We start from the raw sequence: 6,000 nt of genomic DNA on the forward strand, positions 1-6,000 counted from the left end.
ATTTACCTGCATATAAAAAGGAATGATGGCAGCTCTACTGAAGGTCTGCTAGACTGTCTTAAAGACATTAAAGACTAGATGGCTCCAAGCTTTTTAAATTTCCATGAAAACAAAACTGAGTTGATCGTTTTTTTGCCCCAGCGGAGTCTGGGATAGACCTTTCAGCTACCTGGACCTCCTGTTACCCTATTTCAAACCCAAAGTTTCAAATCTTGGCATAAAGATTGGATCAACAAATAATTTCATATGTTAAATCCAATTTTATCATCGGAGAATTTTATCCAAGATCAATCAGTTTTATCTCTAAATGAATTGACAGACTGATTGATCGCAATATATCATTTTTGCTGACAATACTTCCCTTCTGATTTTATGTATTTTCTGAAGCTTTTTTTTAGACTTAAAAGAGTCACAACTTGTCACATACCGTTTTTCCACTAAGCTAGTTCCAGTGCTGGTTTGGAGCTAGAGCCTGACCTAGCACCAGTTCTTTGGTTTTCCATAGCCAAAGAACCAGCTTGGGGCCAGAAAAACTGGTTCTGCTTTATGGGAGCCACATGTGGCTCTAGAGCCATGGGTTGATAAACACCAAATACAGTATGTGTAGTTTAACCTCTTTTATTAAGCATGATTAACTAACAGCATAAAACACTAACAGAAAACCAATGTAAGATTTTTTAAAAAAGAATTTTTAAAACTTCTTCATGTTTCAAAATCACATTTCTCTCATTTGGTGTATTTCTATTGTGCAGACAATATGGCTGGGTCCCTGAAGTGAACGGGCCCTCCCCAGCTGTGATTTGTTGTAGTATCAATGCACTGTATGTGTGTGGGATCAATGGCATTGGTGCTAGCATGTGTTCTGGCTTAAACTTACTTTGCATTTTTCATCAATTATTCTCTGCTCATTTATGCCTCTTTGATACATATTTGCTATTTTTAAAATCCCATGTTACCACCTTTCCTGCTCATATCTGCAACTTTAAAACACTTTTCACCTCTGTTTTTCTGCTGGTTTTAGCCACCTTTACCTTATGTATAATGCAATTTTAACACATTTATGCTACTTTTAACACCCAATTAACCACTTTTTGCCCATTCCTTCCCGTTTTCAGCCATTTTTTGCTTCTTTTATACCCTTTCGACTTCTTTTGCTTTTTTTTTTTTTTTTTTTCTTTTTAACCACTGAAACCCATTTTGGCACTTTTTCGGGGCCAATTTTAACATATTTGACCATTTGTTATGTCAGTTTTTTTCCCCTTTTAACCCATTTCTGCTACTTTTAAAATTTCCTGCCTTATTCTGCCACTTTGAAGCCGTTTTTGCCACTTTTAAACCCTTAGCTGAACTCTGCTGGTTTTGGCCACTTTTTACATATTTTTGCAACTTTTAACACATTTCCACTACATCTGTTGCCACTACATCCACTTTCTTTTTGGACCATTTCTGCTATTTAAGCCCATTTTGATTGTTTTTGAAGAAATGGGCTTTACAATTTCAAGGTGGTTATATATGAAGCACAAATGAAAAACATTTTTTGCCTTGACAAGAGTGGTTATAACTCAGGAAAAACTATTAAGTATAGTTATCACATCTTAATTTACAAGAAACCATGATTTTCCTACCTCCATGGGCCCCCAAATTTGGCTGGGCCCAGAGTGCTCTCCCTATCATGGCGGCTTTAATCTTATGTATGGAGCGCTGGGTGAAGGCCCTCTTACCTCTGGAGTCTCTTTGATTCTGCTGATTAACCTCTTTAAAAAGCAGACCCTTACTGCGCCTGCCTGCAAGTTTCACCTGGTAAACACACGACATTTTTGTTCCATCATGGTGAAATAATGGCCGTTTATATTTGTGAAACCGTGAAATATTTGAACTACGGTTGTTATTTACGCCAGTAGCGGTATGCTAATTAGCTAGATAGCATAGACGTTACTTTAAGCTAGCAAACGGCTAGCTTGTTAGCAGTCCGACTATGAAAGCACCACTGGGCCTATTTACAGAGTCGCTAGCCTAGCTGGTACGTTGGCCCACTAAACTCTGTTTCATACGAAATTTAATGGCTTTTTATCAAAATTTAATAGGGGTACGAAACAATGTCATGTATATCTATTTTCATGGTGAAAAAGTAATGTAGTTTTGTCCTTTTAATGTGTTTAGATAGGGGGACGTAACAGGGAAAACCCCATCATCTTTTGTAGACAGATGAACACCAGTGTTTTATTATAGATGTTAAACAATTAAGTTATGTTAATTCTTTTTAACCTTGGTTAGAACTTGTGTTTTATACAACTACAACACTAAATTGAGTAACCTAAGTATTTTTAACCAAACCATTTTTATTTCTCATTACCTACCTAAAGAATGATACATTTCAAGAAATTATAGACTACCTTGGCTTTATAATAGCACTAAGTATCACAGTATCTTAACCTCTGTTCAACATCCACAAGAGGGAGACATTTACTAAAATTCTGCCTGAATGTATTGACAATCTGCTAAAGCTGATTTCTCATAGAATCGGCTCTAGTGCTTCTATATCTATGTTCGTTCACCCTCTTCCCAGTGCAGAAATTGCACAAATTTGTCCATAAAATGGATCAGGATGCAGGAATATAAATGTTTGGTGCTTAAAGTGCTCTGGAGAAGACCTCTAGACCCCTTCTTGCCTGGTGGTTCCAACTATGAAAATGGCAATTATTTAGAATATGCCTTGTGTTGACCATCACTTTGTTGCAGATGCAAAAAAAAAAAAAAAGTTGAGAGGCTTGACTTCTAAACACAACATATATGCATTTAGAATATATAAGAGGAATAAATTTTTTTTGGTCATTAATTCTCAAGTTTGTCCTAAAAATAAATGAATGAAAATTGTAATACAACTCAAATTGTAAACTGGCAACAAATGATGGTTTATTTTCTCCATATCGCCCACCCTTACTGGCATGTGCTATTATAAAATGCCATAGTTTTCTTGCAGGATCTCTCACAAGCTACACAGCTGAGACACTAGTTATTTATGACTTACAGGTAAGCCGATGCCATTATAGTGATAGGGATTTTTATAATGAGATTAATTAATGATGTCAAAGCCGTCTATAGCTGCTATTGAGAAAACTAGTCTGCCCTGTGTTTCTAAATGTTTTCTTTTGGTGTGTTTTTACCAACTAGCTTTCATCCTTTCCTGTTTGCATGTTTTCTCTCCTGGCACAAGGGGGCGCCCTTTCACTGGTTTGAACGCTATTTGCTGTCTGTAAGCCGTGCCACTTAAAAGTTTTAGTATTAATCTAGCAACATTGACTAAGAAAAGTGAGACCTAAAATATTAAAGGTTTAATAAAACATTTGTTGTTTCCTTATGTATGTATACTCTTGAGGAACCCCATTTATGACCTTAGTCATTTAATTAGCCCTGTGAAGTGGGTGTGTAGGATGGGATGGTAGTGTGAGAGGGAGGCTAATGTGTTACCAAAGACATGATATCAAATGTCAGAGTAAACCATGATGGTTGAGTGCCTCGACATCTGCAGATGGTATTTATGTGGTGTCAGGGTCTTTTAGGGACTTTAGACACCAAGTTTGATTTTCCGTTGCCAGCTCCACACTTCAGTGGAAAGAGGAAAGTCCCAAATTGACCCTGGTAATTAGAGCCTGGTCTGAGGGTGGAGTAGGTTGGGACTGAACACAAAGAGATAAAATGTGATGTTTGTGTGTGTGTGTGAATGTGCACATTTGTGGTTGTGTTAAGTGACTGTGTTCAGGTAACATGGCCACATGACCGGGAAGTTGCACCAAGTGATGGGTCAGTCCATTTGGGTATAGGGTATCTTGAGTCTTACCTCTTTGTTTGTGTTCGTGCTATTTTCAGGAAGGCAAATTTTTTCTGCGTCTGCAAGCTGGTGACATATCACTGATGAGAAGTGATGGATGAACTGATACACCAATGGTCTGACTGGGTATATGTTACACTGCAGCTTGCTAATCTGCATCCTGCAACCACTAGAATGTTAAATGTTCTTACATGATCACTCATGTGTTCATTTAAACGGTTTATTCTGTTTATATATGTAGATATTTTTTGATAGTGGCTTGCTCAATTGGGGAATGAATCTTTGCCCTAAATGAAGGTCTTTGAGTATCAGGATCTTCTTCATGAGTGAGGATAGATTGGGCTGTGAGATTGACAGGGGGGTTGGTGTATTGCAGACATTGGCCTCGAAAGAAGGCTGGAAAACACCGCCCCTTGTTGGGAGTGTCTGGGTTGACTTGCTTAACCTGCTGCCAACTTAGATAGATGGATTGAATGGCCGGATTTATATGTTTTTTTACTTTGTGACTTAGTTATGCTTTTACATGAGATCTGCAATGGCAGATCCATGCTTCATAACTGGAGCAAGATGGCTTGCTCTCTTCTGTGAAGGAATAAGGAGAACTTCTTTAGTTTTTGACTGAAGTGTAGACAAAAAAACAGTCTGCTGACCAGAGGCGATACAGCATGTGACTAAAATAAAACCAAAAAGTCCCTGCCAACACTAGGTGCGCATAGACCCCTTCAAAAAATAAAGCAGAAATGTCTAAGCCTAAGTTTTTCTTAAGTCTTTATTCTGTAATTTGACCTTAAATGACTCAAAACTGTGGTAAATATGACCATGTGCAATTCTACACATTTAATGATGGTCACGTCACTGGCACTCTTTCTTAAAAAGTCAGTCTAACATAAAAAGAAAGGCATTTTTCATTCAAAGAATAGGCCGGTCTACAGGGGCCCTGAAATGCACAATGAATAGGACCACCCCAGTTGTGATTTGTTGATATTATTATTAGATCAGTAACATTGATGCTAGCATCCTGGCTAATGGTTCCCACATTTTGAAAATGTGTCAAACAGTTAATGGGGTTTGACGTTAAAATTGTCGTGCCACTTTTAAACCCCCCGTCATCAATTTTTCTGACCATTGTGCTCCATTTGTTTCCGCAGTAAACACATTTTTGCCCCTTAGAGCTGACTTTTTAAGCCCTTTCATTGCTTTAGCTGCCCATTATGGTCCCTTTTTGCCACTTACAACCCATTTTTTGCTATTTTTTAACTGCTATTCACCATTTTCCTGCCCCCTTTTTTTTCTTTCTTCTCACATTTGCTGCTTTACCCAAGTTTAGTATAATTCAACCTATTTTCACCACTTGTAATCCTTTTCTGCCATTTTGAACTAATTTTCGACAGTTTTTAACCGCTTTTCACCATTTTCTGCCCCTTTTAACCTTTTCTAAATCTTTAATCACATATTTGATGCTTATGCCACTTTTGCCTCATTTAACCCATTTTTGCCACTTTTATTCCATTTTGGCAGTCTTTAACAACTTTTCAACACTTATTTCTACCAGTTTTTGCCACTTTAACCCTTTTTATGCCAATTTTTATTTATATTTTGCAATTATTTAGTTATTTTTCCTTTTAAACTTCCTTCTACTGTATTCTCTAGTATCCTGATGTTTGTTCATATCATGGCTTAGTTATGAAGTTTGACATAAAAAAAAAACCCTGCTGTTATTATTCAGGTTAAATGTAAACTATAGGTTATCATAGATTAACTTTACCCCCCCTATTAAATGTCTTTTGCAGTTTTGAACAGAGCAAATTCTGCAGCTTAATGATAAACTTTAACTTTTCCCAAAACTGGGCATTTCAAAACCAGAAAAACGTGTTAAAGTCACAACAATGCAAACTGCATGTTCTTGTGAATATTTTTGGAAGGCTGCTTGATTTATCTGTCGAAGATAGTCCAACTTGAACTGTAAGCTCAGATTTAGCCCTGTGGTTCTTGACCTACTGTCACATTGTGCACGAGCCCAAAGCAAAACAAAACTGACAAAACCACTGATCCGTCTTTCCTCCTTAAACTTCTCGAGAATTTCAGCAGACAAACTGATGTTTTGAACTTTCATGCAAAGCAGACAGATGTCAGAGAAGTAGGAAATGCAGAAAATTATAGTGAATTCAGAG

This window comes from Cheilinus undulatus, linkage group 8 (assembly GCF_018320785.1).
Source record: "Cheilinus undulatus linkage group 8, ASM1832078v1, whole genome shotgun sequence".
NCBI lineage: Eukaryota > Metazoa > Chordata > Actinopteri > Labriformes > Labridae > Cheilinus > Cheilinus undulatus.